The 15,144-nt window shown below is 43.2% G+C and overlaps 1 protein-coding gene across 4 annotated transcripts in view; it reads left to right on the top strand.

Moving 5' to 3' along the window:
* Positions 1–15,144, top strand: part of LOC112978802 (nuclear factor interleukin-3-regulated protein) — a 76,749-nt gene that overhangs the window by 5,632 nt on the left and 55,973 nt on the right. Inside the window, exon 2 of one of the 4 annotated variants that reach the window (XR_010386346.1) lies at positions 11,196–11,350. The exons of 2 other annotated variants lie outside the window; for them this stretch is intronic. The gene's annotated coding sequence lies outside the window, so the exon portion shown is untranslated. Of the gene's footprint in view, positions 1–11,195; positions 11,351–15,144 lie in introns of those variants that run through there. One more of the 4 variants, XM_064502900.1, reaches the window with a different exon arrangement.

Raw genomic sequence — 15,144 nt, 5'->3', positions numbered from 1 at the left:
AAAAATGTTCCCTGGTTCTTCCTGTGAAGCGTATTGTATTATAATACCTTGATTTGTCTGAATATAATTCACTTTGTGCAAACAAACTGTATTTATAGAATGTTCTTCATATTTATAAATGCACTCTTAATTAGCATGCTTCAAAACAAGGACAGCATAAGTGTATTTAATTTGGGGAAGTGCCTCATATTAGATGCACAGAAACAGCATGGGAACTTTCTTGAAAATATAAATAGAACAATTTCTATTAAACAGGCAACTAGATCTAAAGGGGAGGCCCCTGTTTGAGAGCAAATAGGAGGCCGGCCTTTTACATTTCCCCTTCACCAAGAAAATGTATAACCTACTTGGCGTCTGCTCCTGATGATTAATTTATAAAGCATTAGTATGAAAGGGATGGGTGAAACCACGTTTAGGGAATGAAATATGTTCTGATGAAAACATACTTTTGATGCCTTCTGACCACTATGTGTTTGGCAATTAGAAAAGTGCTAACTCAAGAATTGCAGTGCGAGAGCATATGAGGCGAGACTACTGAAGAACAACAGGTACTATCTGAAAATAGCTAGTATGAAAAAAATAACAAAGATGCAAGATTTAGTAAAATGGCTAATGAAAAGTAGTGTTGAAGCACACTGTAATTCACTCTCAGCCTCTTCCCATGAGGATGGGAAGATGAGGGCTGCTCTCTCCTGGCCAGAGCCTGGAGGAGCGTGAGACCTGTTTGGAGGGACAGCCCGAGCATCCTTCTTCCCAGTGCCGCCTGCTCTGGTCAACATTTTGGCTTTAACGGAGCAGGCAGGCTCTCCCCGAGGCACCATCCCAGCCAGACATGAGGGCACAGAGGGGCAGTTGCAGCTGCCCCCAGCATGCTCTGACACGCAGGTCCCCCCATTTCGGTCGGGCTGAGCTCACTGACCACCACGAGGAAGGGCCACCAGCCCAAGACCTAGCTGGTCAGCGATGGCACCATCCATCTTCAGGGAGTCGCTAGGAGTGGTGGTGTTGGGTCGCGCAGGATGCCAGCTCATCCCGTGTCTGGCTAAGGTTGCACGCTTGGCTAAAACCGAGCAAAATGGCCAATAGCACATGCCTAAGGCATAAAGTGACACTCTCCCAGAATCATCCTTCAGTGTCCAGTGATCTGTGGCTCACATGCTCCCTGAACCAGTGGGCTTTTTGTGCCCCTTGTCCATTTGGCTGGTAGCTTTCATAATCCATGAAAAACGCTAGCATCCACAACCTCCTGCAGCAAGAAACTGAGCTATATGTGTTGTATCTGCAGAGTAAGGAACCCAGGGCCTCATCTCCCTTTTGGAATTTCTGGGAGAATACTTGGATGTGTTACTAATATCATCAAATATATCCGTAAAGCACCCAAATGTAGTAATTATCTTGCTAGCTTAGGCATTCGAATTTGAAAACTGGGCCTTCATGAATCATTTACTTTAATGACCCTTAATTGCCACAGATTTAATTCTTTTTTTTTTCCAAATGACCAAAAAGGGCGTTATCCGCTTTAAATTCCAAAGGTTATCTGTATTCAATGAGTTAATGCTAATGGAAATGTATATTATGTGGTAATGACTGTAATTATTACATCTAAGGACTCAGGAATCTGTTTTTAACATGGTTTCCTGAGGAAATTATGATTACACAATCTCTACTTGTCTGTCTGTCTTCCTTTTCACTTAAGAACTTTGAGCCTGTTGGCCAATTTTATCCAAGTTTAGAAGAGTAGAAGTCACGAAGATACGTGCTTACAATGTCTGTGAAATCAGTGCCTAAGCAGAAGGGAGAGACTTGAATTAATATAATGACTAAGTTGCCTCTGCAAAGATACCTTGCACTTGGCAGAAGTAATCCAGTCAATCAATGTGCATGTGTAGACTGGCTGGTACCGTAAGCATACACTTCACTCCAGATTAGTAGTTATGAACTGCCCTGTCTCTGGGCTGTTAGAAGAGACTCAGGAGAGCAGTAAGGAAGGCGAATCTGTAATGGGTACAGAGTTCAGTGGGTCATGAAAAGCTGGGTATTGCTACATCTGCTGCTTTTGAAGAGCAAATTGTTTAAATCCTAATGATCGACCTTGCTCGATGGTCCAAAGATTATGGCAAGGGCCTGGAAAGAAGGAGAAAGGAGGAACTGTGTAAAACACAAACCAAAAAATAGCCCAAGTCTAGTAGGAAGTAAGACTTAGTGAGGACAAGACAATCTCCTAAAATACTGAACCTGTGATGCTTTAAATATAAGGATATTCACAATGGATTAATTTCATGGATGAGAAAACATTTTCTTCCTAAATGGGCCTCTTTCTGTTTATCGAATGGCTTGGAGCAGGTACTACTACATGTGCATACTTTTAAGGTTTGGGGAACATTTTTCCATATCTATCTATCTGAAGGGGATCTGGAAATTCAAATTGATAGTCTGGTTGTATATACATCCTAGTAAAGCTTGGGCTGTTGCTCTGCAAAGTATGTATTAGAGATTTTATATACATTCAGTATATTGTTGCTGATCAGTTTTATGAAGTTCCTTTTGGTGAGTGGCTGGCATTTGTTTGAGGAGGTTTGATGTTTGCAAAATTTACATCTTTGGTTTTGTAAAAATGTTTAGGAAGCCTGTAGCATGGACACATAAGAGCATATGAGCAAGTGGAACCCAAAATATCCTTGTCATTTCAGTTCTTTTCCCTAAAGCAAACGTTTCCACTGAGGTGCTCCACCAGAGCTCTCCTACAGCCTTTCCTACACATTTCTTTTCCACCAGCAGACCTTGACTCTTCTACTCGTGACCTCTTAAAGCAGAATGATAGATACACCTTGGTCTCCCTGTAGAGGAGGACTTCTGGTGCCTCGCTTAAGCTTGGGTGCAAGGTAGACGGTGGGTGGCTGAGGGCTGCTGGGGGTGCGGGAACAGCACGGCCCCACCGACAGTGTCCCCGTGTGCCCCGGCGGCTGGGCCAGCCCCCTTCCTTCAGCTGGCCACAGCAGCTCACGACCGACAAACTTTTTGGCTTGGTGCTGCCCTGTGCTTTGCAGACGTTCCCTGAAAGTCATTAGGGGAGGCGTAATGGAGCTGGGCAGTGAAAGCTCTCAGGATTGCAATTTAGACACCTAATTTCTTTCTAAATCCCATTTTAGCCCATCTTTTACTGGATATGGCCTATAACCTCAATAAGCTATTTTGGTGCCTCTTTAAATACGGAGTGAGGACAAAGATGATGATGTTTTTCCACCTCCTATCTTTCCCCTCCTTCTTAGACTTTCTCAAGATTCTCTTGAAAAGCTTTTCAAGGGCAAGTAAAAGTAGACTAAAATTATACTTTGAATAGAATGGCATGAATCATACATACAACTATTCAGATGAAATTTTAGTTGTAGAAGCATTTTTTTCCAGTCATGTCATCTCCATCTCAGGAGCCAAATGAGAAAATATTTGTGCATCCTGTGTTCTTGATATATAAAACAATGTTACTGCCGGTGTAAAATGGGATTAAAATATAGTTTCAATTTATTTTATATGATCTGCTTCCTTTACAACGTGCTTAACTTTCCCAGACACCACTGTGTGCATCATGGAAAGTGAAGGAAAAATCCTGAGATATATCTCTCTACAGAAATACTCATTCTGCAAAACCTACCCCCTTCAGAAAATGTATCAGCAATCCACGTGCATTAAGTGCTTCAGAAGCACAGCCACATGCAACTGATAGTGGCTGAAGATAGTTTCACGTATCCTTTTACCATTCTACAGTTAATGTTTCAATTATCTATTACAGATTTGAATTTCAAGGGGACAACTATTATTTCGTCATAAAAACATTTCTGGACAGGATTATGGAACATAAAATTGAGCTTAAGATTGCATTGATGTTTGGTGTGTATAAAAGAGTAAATTCAAACACATTGACAATTTCTTTTGAATATGAATTGTTTAGAAAAAGAAATGGTTTTTGGGCAAGACAAAAAAAAATGCCCTTTATAGATTTTTCTAGCTTTCATTCTTCAGCATGGAATGTTGAAAAAATAAAATGTGATTTCATAAAGGAAGAGTTAATATGTGTCATGTTCACTGCTTTTGGAAATGCTCAGATAGTTCAGACTATTTGTAACCATCAATGAACTCCATGCCTGCGCATCCCAGCTGTACTTCAGTACATCCAGCTGCATTTTATAGTGTGAATTAGATTTTAGTCTGTCTCATTTTCAGCCATGCGCTAAATTGTAGTCTGCAGACCGAAACTAATCCACAAACATTTATTTCGAAAATGAAATTTGCACAACAAAACATGAAGGGTGAAAACTTACACCCCCAAATATTAAAACACCTAGGATGCATGTGCTTAGCTGAAGCATCTCTGACAAGAGGCTGGTCTGAAACCTGTATAGATGGAAACAGGACCTTTAGTGTATGCAGTCCACATGTCACTTTAATAGGTATGATCTGCTTTGTCACATCTTAGTAACATCTGAATTTTTTTGAATGTGTTGAGATTTTAGTCTGGTGCATGAAATATGAATGCTAGTAGGAACGCAAAACCTTTTCTTGTTCACATTTCCTTTGAAGAGAAGCAAGGTCACTGAGGTAGAATTTCATATAAAGCAGAGGATAATTAACATTTGACTATGAAATGATGTTTGTCCGTGGAGGCGTGCTGATTGAAACAGCTACTGCGTTTCTAGCGCTAGGTGCTAAGGGTCTGTAAAGAAGCTTTTTTCTCATTTAGCACTTTTATTTCTAGTCCTACTCTAACACGATGCTGTTCTGGTCTCTGGATGGCTACATGTCAAAGAGTTGGTGCAGGGGTAGATTTCACTCGTAAGAGTTAGGATTTTTGTTTGCTTATAAAATTGTTCTGTGCTTTCACCATGTAACTCCTTGAATAAAACTTCTGGTTGCGTGGCGTTTTATCAGCACAGAATGTGGCTCACCTGCTCTCTCATCCGCTCAGTGTGGAAAGATGATGCAGCGCCCGTAAAAATAGTTTGTACAACATATAACATGCTGATAGCGATTTTCATAAGTTCTCTCTCACGGCCCTCTAATGTCGTCAGGTTTAAAACCCTGCTATTTATTTGATGCTAAAAAGCTAATACAGGCAGAGAAACCCCAAAATAGAAATCCTCTAAAAAAAAGTCAGATCCAAACTCAGCAGACTGCAGCGATCCCCGTGCTGGGTTCTGTGTTAATGCAGTAATGCCAATAGCGCGGGGCCCAAGGCGCCACGGATGGCAACCGGGAGAAGTCACCGCGCGCACCCAGCGTGGAGGAGGTCTCCTCGCGGCGGGCTGCAGCGTGAAGCACCAGCTCTTTCCCAAAAGCCAGCGGAGGCACAGCTGCCCATGAGGCTTCGCCGAGCATCCTCACGAAGGGCAGTGTGCGGGAAAGCATGGCAGCAGCTGCCTGGGGAGGCTTAGCCGGACACGCCGGAGAAGGGAAAACCAGCAGGAGAGGCGAGGAGAAGTGGCAGAGGCAAAGGGATGGGTGGGGAGAAAAGGCGTTGCGTGAGCGTGAAAAATGCGCGGCTGCGTTCGTCAAAGGCCGAGCGACGGGGCTGGTGGGAACTGAGCCGGCAGATCCGGGTCTGGACAAAAGTTTTAACGGTGGCGATGAACAGAAAGAGGAAAACATTTCTACGTTGTCACGTAGAAACAGTCCGAAGCCAAATTTTAGATGTAACTGATTGGAACTGATTTCTGGCAGGTCGGCTTGCTTTGTCGTACAAACGTTAGGTTGTCTCCATCTGAAGTGGGCTGAATTGGAGCGAGTTACTGTGCCAAAACAAAATGGGATGAAGATGAGGAAAAAAATTTAGGAAAAGGTGTTTGTAGGAGGGGTGTTGCTGCTGAGGAAGCTGTGTGGCAGAACAGTTCATGGTGGAAAAGCTCATGGCGTTCTTCAAAAATTTGCTTGTGAACAGTTTTAAGGTGTGCTTCAGCATGTTATTTGCCATACATATCCCGTATAACAGTCCCATATTTAAGAAGTGGAGAAATTAATCCTAAACAGTAAGCTTTTGCAGCAGGGGATGTATTCCTCTTTTAAATGGCTGATCATCGCTCCATCTAGGCACCACATAAAGTGTATAGAAGGAGTAGGTTTGGGAAGATTTTTCCTTTTCTTTTTCTCATTTGGAGTTCAAGAGAAATCGTTCATAGTGGGCTGCTCTGGAACTGATGCTAGACAATGGCATGATAATTTTTTATAGCCAGTAGCCTAATATACAGCGGTAATTCTGTTATGTCTTTGTCACTTAGCAGCCTTTGTTTCGATTCAAATCCCAGTGAATTTTAAAAGGTATAAATTTGGTATGGAGCTTTAATGTTGACTGGTGCTGCATAGCTCTAATTAAGTATTCCCAGAAATGCACTAAAATGTGCACTGTGTTTATTGTGTTCCTGGGTTTGCTTGTTGTTTTTTTAAGAGGAGGAGAAAAAAAACTGGCTGTTATTTCCCACTCACCTAAAAGCTCTTTTGTGATTATAATTCATGTTATTCAGGCTCATACTGACCATACAGAAAATAATGTTCAATTGCCTTTGATTACAAAGAAGAAAAATCTGGCAATTACACGTTTTACTAGCAGTTCTGTAAAATACAAGAAGAGCACTTGCTAATTCCCTAATGCCCTGGGATACCACAAAATCTAAGATTTCTCACCTTGTTTACCAGATTTAAATATTGCCGTGTTGGAGAGCGGGGAGGAGCGGCTGACTGGGAAAATGAATGTTTCGGGCAGGAACAATTGTATTTATTTCCCCGTAAAGGGGGAAGAAAGCGAGCGAAGCAGCCTGACGCATCAGTTTTTAAGGGGTGGGAGAAGAAGGGGGACTGCGGCTTGGAATCGCAGGACAGGAGCAATACGGTGAGCCAGGAGAAGCCTTGAGAGCTTGGAAAGCCGTTTTGACGCAGCAGAGGTTATGGTCTCTGAGTAAATCCCACGAGCACTAGCCAGCTCTTTTCAAATATCAGGATCCAGAGAAGGGTTTTCTGGACTTTGCTGCAAATACCCGGGACAGTTTTTTGCTCCAGCAATGCCTTAAAGCAGAGTGGCTGTAGGACGTCCGGCAGGAACAGGCCAGCGCTGAGGGTGACAACCACCCGAAAGCCCTAGTGGTATCTTCCCTTCCTAACCGCTGTGACAGCCTTCCCGTAGGTGATGGTAAGTATTCATGTACAGAGAATATCAATCTGTCCATTTGTCTTTGAAGCTGGGCGCTTTCCATTTGGGACAACATTCAGTGTTTTCCTCATCACGATGAGGAAAAGGTGACCAAGGATTCCTCTGATAGACAGCCCAGCTTTCGCAAGTACAAGATACAAATCTTGTCAAAACGGAAATGTTTTTCCCATTTTTCTCTGTTCTGCCACTGGCATCCGTACAGTAAGCCAAAGCATCTGCAGGGAGGCTACACTTAGGGTTTAATATCTAATCTAGAGTGAAGTGCAATGTCTGTCTGGTGTTTGGGTTTCCAATTTCAGGCTGTAAGCCTCTCCGAGCTAAGGGAAAAAATCCTTGTGGGCAGAACTGATGAGGCAAAGAACAGAACTTCTCAAGCTTAGTCTGGGACTTTATCTAAAATAATTACACGTAACCGAGGAAAAATTAATACTTCAAAAAAGCCATCAATAGACGTAACGAAGAACAAAAATCTGTAGGCAGTTAAGACAGACTTTGCAGGCCGGTAAAGAACTAAGGCAGCAAAATTCACTGTCCGATGTCCCTTTTTTGATGTTGTTATCCATTTAAATGCATTTTCCTAACAACATTTATTAGGAAATGGAGGTCTGAAGTGCTTAATATTTTCAGCTTCCCATAAAATAGAATTAAAAAAAAGGGGATCCTGTAATTGGCTCTATTTGCGTTTTTCCAGTTAAACAGAGGAAGCTGTGCTTCTTTGTGCTGATTGATCACCTGAGCCAGAGCTCCCTGCGCGAGCTCCTCAAAGAATCGTGTACCTGAAGTAGGAGCAAAGCTGAATTCAGGTTATAGCTGGAAAGGGGCTTGTACGGGGTTCCTCTCAGTGCCAGAGATCGGATGCGAACTGTGCTGAGTTTCTGCTGCAAAATGCTGTGGTTTTGGTTTTCTCGTCAGTGAAAGGGGATGACGACAAGAGTCCCATTCCCCAGTACCTAGGAGGATGTTTTTTAGGTTATTTGTTTGCGGTGGCTGGAAGTATGAATCACTGTATTTTTATTAAGATATAGATCACTTGACTAAACACAATTTTTCTACTAATATATTGTAAGAGTGGATTTACATCCTCTGTAGCAAACACTCACGTTCCCCTTTCGCTGCAGTGCTTTCAGATTGTCGTGTTTATATGCGTAAAGACAAACAAATCTTACGCAGTTGCCAACGACCTGCTTCTTTTGAAACGTAAAACCTGAGCATTTCCCTTAGATCAGCAGCAGGGTCTCTAATGGCCCGTACAGGAAGCCATAACTCTGGGAGCAGCAAATTAAGCTGCTGCCGTACTTGCCCGGCCAAGTCCTGGCCGCTCCAGGAGCAGGTTCGACGTGCAGAGGCAGGGCTTCTCGCTCCCATTAAGCATTTCAAACATCTGTCCCCAGTGCTGAAAGCCCCGTGCTGGCATCTGTTGAATAACAGATCATTCGCAGGGTTGTACGTCATGGGCTTAGCTCATCCTGGTTGTGATAATCTCTTTATTCCCTGCCTGCCTGCTGTGATCGGAGATCTGCTGACACAGGATTTTTGTGGTTCATAACTTCCATCTCAAGATACAGAACGTGGCTTTAGGGCTTGTGCTGCTTTATGCTTTCCTGTTTTGAAACTCATTCCCACCTGATGAGGTTAAAGCTTGACAGTTGTTTTGATATTCAAGCATTTCTTCCTGGCAAAGGTTTATTGCTCATTGCTTACTCTAGGCTGAGTGGAAACGTGGTTTCTGAATCTCATCGTGGGACTGGGACCCAAGAATGCCAAACCTTTAATCCCAGGTGCCGCAAATGCTCCCCTTGGTTTGGGCATGCCACATCCCATTACAGAAATGCTGCCGCTTCAGGTTCCTTCTCAGCAAAATAGGGATTGCATCTCATGAGCGTTTTAATGAACAAAAGTGCTATTTCGAATATAAAATGTTTTGTTTATATACAGGGCAATAAATGTCACTTTTACGTTAACATAGCGCCAGTCCTCCGAGGGAGTGCTGCAGTTCCAGATTCACACGCTTGTTAAACGTTTTGATGGTTCTCCTCGCATGGGGTGCCCCGAGATGTACGAGGACATGGGCTTTAATAAAGACTATTAACTTTACAACCCTGTTTAAAGTCTTTGTATGTTCTTATCTGGTTTCGTAATCTTTACTGCATTCTTAAGCAGCCCTTTTCTCAGGGGATCAGTAATCCTGAGCAAAAGGCTCTCGTATAAACAGAAATGCTCTTAATTGTCTCCTGGACCAGTCTGCAGCCTTTTCATGTGGCTTAGCTGGGTGATCTCCACAGTCGGACCCATTTGGGGAGGGCATCATCTGACCTAATATATCTACTCTTGCGCACGGATGAGACCTTATAGTACACATTCCTGGACGACAAAGTGTGACTGGAAGGCTGGGGTCAAAACACGGGTTTTTGGGCTTGGGTTACAGAGGCACTGACTGCATTTAACTTACAGGCTGGCTCAGAAGCCAGGATGTGAGGGGACCCAAGTCCCTGGCTGTGACTCATAGGCACCTGGGTAATGCAAATAATGATGGGAATTAAAAAGCTGGCAGAGATGTTATTATCTACAGTCCAAACACTGCAAACTGAAGAAATTCAGGCTCATTCCTTGGGCGTCCTGAAGCAATGTGCCTGGGTTCTGGACTGCCTGAAAGACTGGCCTGCTACTATGTGTCTAAAGACTCGCTGTTGCAAAGCATTGGGGTAACTTCACATTTGCCAGGACCCCTAAAGTTGCTCTAGAAGAGCTAAGGTAACATAAAATAAAATAATTAATTTCTCTGACTGAGCTCAAATGTAGATATAAAGAGATGCCAAAGGTTACAGAAGTAAGGAAGCAGCAATGAAAATAAAAGAAAGTTTATCTACCTACTAGATTACATCCAAAAGTTTCTTTTCCTTGATAGTGTCCAGCTAATAACTGGTTATGATGCTTCGCACCACAGCCGAGTTTGCGGCTCTTGGGCCCCTCCTTACGCATCTATTTTCCTTTTACAGCGGGTGCTGTGGCTTTGGGAGACCAAACTTCTTTTGGTGATGATCCAAACTTATTCTCTGTGCCTTAGCCCTTAACCAGGGAAGAGTTTCAGACTTCCAGGGTGTTTTCTGCCCCTTCCAGAGAAATGTTAATGGCTCTTTGCTGTGGATAGGTGTGGTTATCACCTGCCCAGACAGTAAACAGAGTCACCGAACAACTGCTCCAGCGCTGGGCTAATGGTTAACCTGCTGCAAGGGAGAAAACCTTTTTCCCCGGGTGTGGCGGTGTTCGCATGCCAGAGTAAAGCCTTTGCTATTTCACATGAACACACCGCTTCCTAAACGTGCTTTCTACAAGCAACTGATCTCATTAACTGAGAGTAATGAATACGACACGTCATGTGCTCTCATGTAACAGTAACTGGTGATGAGTTTGCAGCTGAACTGACTTTCCCCCACCTACTTCCCCCGTGTTTTTGAAGGACACCGTGACAGCGCTCAGCTTGTCTTTGAGTCCGTCATCCCTGACTATAAGAAGAACTATTCTTTTTTCCAAGTGCACACTAACTCTGTTCATGTCTTTGCCATGCTAAGAATACTGCCTCCTCTCTCTTTCACAACAAGCAAAAGTACGAGAGAGATGAGGGAAATCGAACAAGGGCAAAAGCAAACAGTTTGGGGATGGGAAGAAGTGCAGCAGAATTAAAAATCATTTGAAAGGAAGACAGACCCCAGAATAGGTGAGCGGTTTGGAGGGAGAGGTGGCAGAGTGAGTGTGAAAGGTGAAAGAAAATGAGACGAACAGATGGGTTGTTTTGGAACAGCAGCGTAGGACAGCGGCAGGAAAAAGGAGTATGAGAAAGTGGGATGAGGTTGGAGAAGAAAACAACTCAGCATGTAAAGATGAGAATAAAACAAGGAGGTGGAAGGAAATGAGGATAAAGACATGAAAAGAAGATGAGAAGAACAGCAGCATCGAGATTACTTGATTCTAATTTATTTGTTCAGGCGAGTATTGTTTTTTTTAGATGTTCCTGGCAGTAAGGTCAAAGGAGGAGCTGAGAGATTTCTGTTTGAACACGTGACAGTTCACATAGGCGCCCAACAAGCCTGGGATATTCATCTGCTGTTGCCTTTAGGATTCTAGGGATCTCTTTCAGAAAGCAAAGTGGAGATACTGAAGGTAAGTACAATAGTCCTAAGCAACTCCAGTTTCAAAGTAAATGAAGATTGTCCCTGAGATATTTATTTCTTTTTAGTGACCAAATACTCTGCTCCCCATCATCGAGTTAGGAAGCCTCACATCATTTCATTTTGTTCCCTGTCATGCCATTTCATTTCTGCCCATCTGCTTGATCTTGCAGAGGGGCCAGCTCTCCAGCGGAAAGGCAAAGCTCGGTGGTGACCTGCCCCTTCCACCCAAGTGTTTCCCAGCAGAGGAGGCAGGGATGTGGCGGTCCCCGGAGGGGTGCCACTCATGCCGAAACAGGGTGACGGAGTCGCGGAAGTGGGAGAAACCAGTTGGGTCTGACTACTGAGGGGACCCTGGGCTGGCTTTTTCTTAAAGCGAGCAGAGAGGGAGATCCTTCATCTTCCCGGCTCCTGGCTCTTCAGTAGCTGCTTGTAGGACAGGGAACCATCCCGTGCTCTGACGGTGGCCACCTGGGAGCTGGCTTTCTACTCTAAGTATTGGCCTTCTGTAGCCACCAAGGGGTGCTCCTAAAGCAACCAGCTTTTTATGAATTCAGTATTCACAACCTTTCTCACTCCGCATGACTCACTAGGCCATGGAAAACTTATGCTGGAGCTGGCCTTTTCTATTTGGCAAATATTGACTCTTCTCACCTACTGTTTCTGCCTGAGCCCAAGCCAGCAGAGCCCTGGATTTTGCACAGCTGTGAAGGCTGGTTTGTGAAAGAAATCATGACACTAATGGTTATGGCAGCAAGAGACTGAGCTGGGAACAGGGACTGAGAAAGCTTTAAGCACCTTTTATGTTTCCTGAATCCTGAGCCTAGGCTGCTCCCTGTGCAAATTAGGCCTTTGGTCCCCAAAACGCAGCTACTGGTGTCTGAAGGCTGGATGTGCCTGGGTCCGCAGCCCCCGAAGGGCCTGCCCAGATCAGAGACACCCTCCCACACGGCTGATTTCGTGACTGCCATGGGTCGCCCCAGTGGAGCTAAGGGTCTCATCCTGGGAGTTTCAGCCCCTGGAGCTGGCACAGGCATTGTGCCATGCTTCTGTACCACCCTTGTCCTCCCTGTCTTCCCCAGGAGATTTTAAAGATGCCGTGAGCCTCGTGCTGTTATTGTGGCACAAAATAATTAATAGAGAAATATGTCCATGTAAGAGGCTGCAATGGGAACCTGGGCCCAACCGGTGCAGCTTTTCCCTCTGCTTGCAGCCACAGCTGGCAGAAAGGTGTTGCAGGGCTGTTGCACAGCCCCTGCTTTAACAGCCCTACGGGTAAGTGTGTGCGTGCGCCCGGGGCACTGGAGGTCAGATTTGGGATCTCCAAGGCCTCCCTAATGGACCTGGTCATGCTAAAGATAAAGCATATTTTGGATTTAAATGCCCTGCTAAAGTAATTCGAGTAAGGAAACGTTTTCTAAAGCCAAAATTAACTCGAGTCTGCCCTGTAATTGTCTGATGGCTGAGAAGTGTCAAAACGTTCTATGTCTGAGACAAAAATATAACAATCAGCCTCTATTTTTGCTGTTCGTTCCATAGCACAAACTATTTAGCAACAAAAGGTGAAAATGACACTGGAAAGCGAGATCCAAAGTTGGTAGTTTTGTAGTTTAGGGGGAGGAACAGCGGGGGTGATTTTATATAAGCCATCTTCCCCTCCCCAGCACAGTCGCATCAAAGTGCTTTAGTATATTATCGCTCATGCTTTTGTACTGTTTTCTAATATTGCACCGACTTGTCTGAATCACTTTGAAAACGAAGGCTGCCTCCTTCAGAGACAAATCCAGGCCTCATTAAAATTCATAAACAGACAGCCAAAAGCTTTGAGCGCTTTTCCACTGATGCTGAGAAATGGCAGCGTCCTTATTTCTCCTGATAGCATATTATTTCAAAGGGTGTTCCCGTCCATAGGCAGTAGGGTTTTGATTGATAACATTTCGGGCTCGCAGGGAAGGAAACTGATTTTTCAGTAAGGAGTTAGGTGACACTAACTAGTCAATGATATCTCAAATCAGCACCGTTTAATTGCATTCTTTCAGTATGAAAAAACTTGATATTGGCAGTAATTGCAAACCTATGCTGACATGCAGCAGCGGTCTGATTTTCTCAGGTAGCATGTGCGTACCTGGGACTCTGCTGTACCTTGTCACTGCTGATTGCCTGAACTGTCCCTCATGTCCCGAAAATATTTGGGAGTGGGGCAGAGGAGGGAGCTCATTTCTTGTTTCTGCTATTGAGTCCAATTCAGCTCATGTTACACAGTTTAATACCACAGCTCAAGTCCCAGTTGCAAAGTATATTTGGGCATTGCATTGTTTATGTTTGTCATGCTGCCAAATACGCACAGGGAATAATGATAATTCTCTGAAATCCTGCTCAAATTCATTTAGAAAAGCAAAAATCACATGCTTTAGACCAAGAAGAAAATTGCAAAATTTTGCCATGTGGTAATCTCAGAAATATAAGACTTTAGTCATGTTAACTGATGGCCACACTAATAATCGAACAGTGGGTCTTTCCATGGCCCCGGTATAGCAAGTGCTTGAACTGAAGCATATAACATCAACTGGGGTAACATGTTTACTTAGGAATGCATGTAAATGTAGGATATAATCTTCATAAAAGAAGATGCAGGATCAGGATCCATTAGGCAAAACCAGCTTTGCAAATTCACTCTGTTAAACATTAGTAATTGATTTGTTGGCCTTTATTTTTAGTGCGTCTCTTAGTAAGTATCACACAAATGTGACTTACAATGTGGGTATTAATACACCCATCTAATTAAGAATTGACATTTATCCACAACATAAAGTTGTCCTGGAACTCGTGTCTTAGAGCTAAAGTTATTCTTGTTTTTAGATTGAATTCATTTATTGGGTTTTACATCCAATAGGAAATTTTTTTCCTGCTATCCATTTAAGCCAGGGCAGATGCTGGGGATAACAGCTGTAGTCATGAAAAGACATGATTGTACCCATGGCATACATGTTGTATAACATATCTACAACAGTGGCATATCTTTCTAGACAGATTTTTTTTAAGAAAAGATGACAGAAATTGTAAGATCAGATGATTTCCTGAGATGGCTACAATTTTGAGTAATACTGTTTACATGATAAAGATGCAATTATATAGGTTTCCATTTAGTTTCAGCAGCATAATTTCAAAAATACAAGCCTAGATCCTGCCTTTAAACTCATTCTTGTCTGACCTCTGAAGTCTGCTCCGTGCCTCCGTGGTGTGTTTTACATAAGCAAACTGTTTCCTGAGCATCCTCCCTTCTATGAAATCTAAGAGAGTAACAAGGTGAAGTGGTAAACCTCTAAGCATGGCAGTTAAAAATGATATTGTTGATGCTCATAGAAACTGCGGTCCTTAGTACCGCTTGGAAAATACAGAGTATAAATGGGAAAAATTAGATTTACTATACTATATAAAGCATTAAGCTGCTGTTTAAAGTTTTACCTTTTGGAACAAGACTTGAAGCATTCCCTTTATACCATGAATTCCCCAGCTGATTTACTGGTGACTAGCTTTTGTAAAATGCCTAGCAAACATATGTTACTGATGAATTTTATTAAACGTGTCCTCAAAATACCAGTAAATACATGACAGGAGCACTTTGTCTTCGGAATCTGTATGTCTTCTGGATTTGATGTATGAACTCCAACCTACCCAACTGAATTTTTGTAACCTTGTGTTTGGCAAGTCAACATGAAGATGGTGACAGCTTTTAGTAAATGGGCTTCCAGCCAGTTTGTCAAATAGGAATGTTTGTGCTTACTT

The sequence above is a fragment of the Dromaius novaehollandiae genome, chromosome Z (genome assembly GCF_036370855.1).
Source record: "Dromaius novaehollandiae isolate bDroNov1 chromosome Z, bDroNov1.hap1, whole genome shotgun sequence".
Lineage (NCBI taxonomy): Eukaryota > Metazoa > Chordata > Aves > Casuariiformes > Dromaiidae > Dromaius > Dromaius novaehollandiae.
The sequence above is the reverse complement of the archived record's forward strand: the minus strand, read 5'-3'. Positions and strand labels throughout refer to the sequence as shown.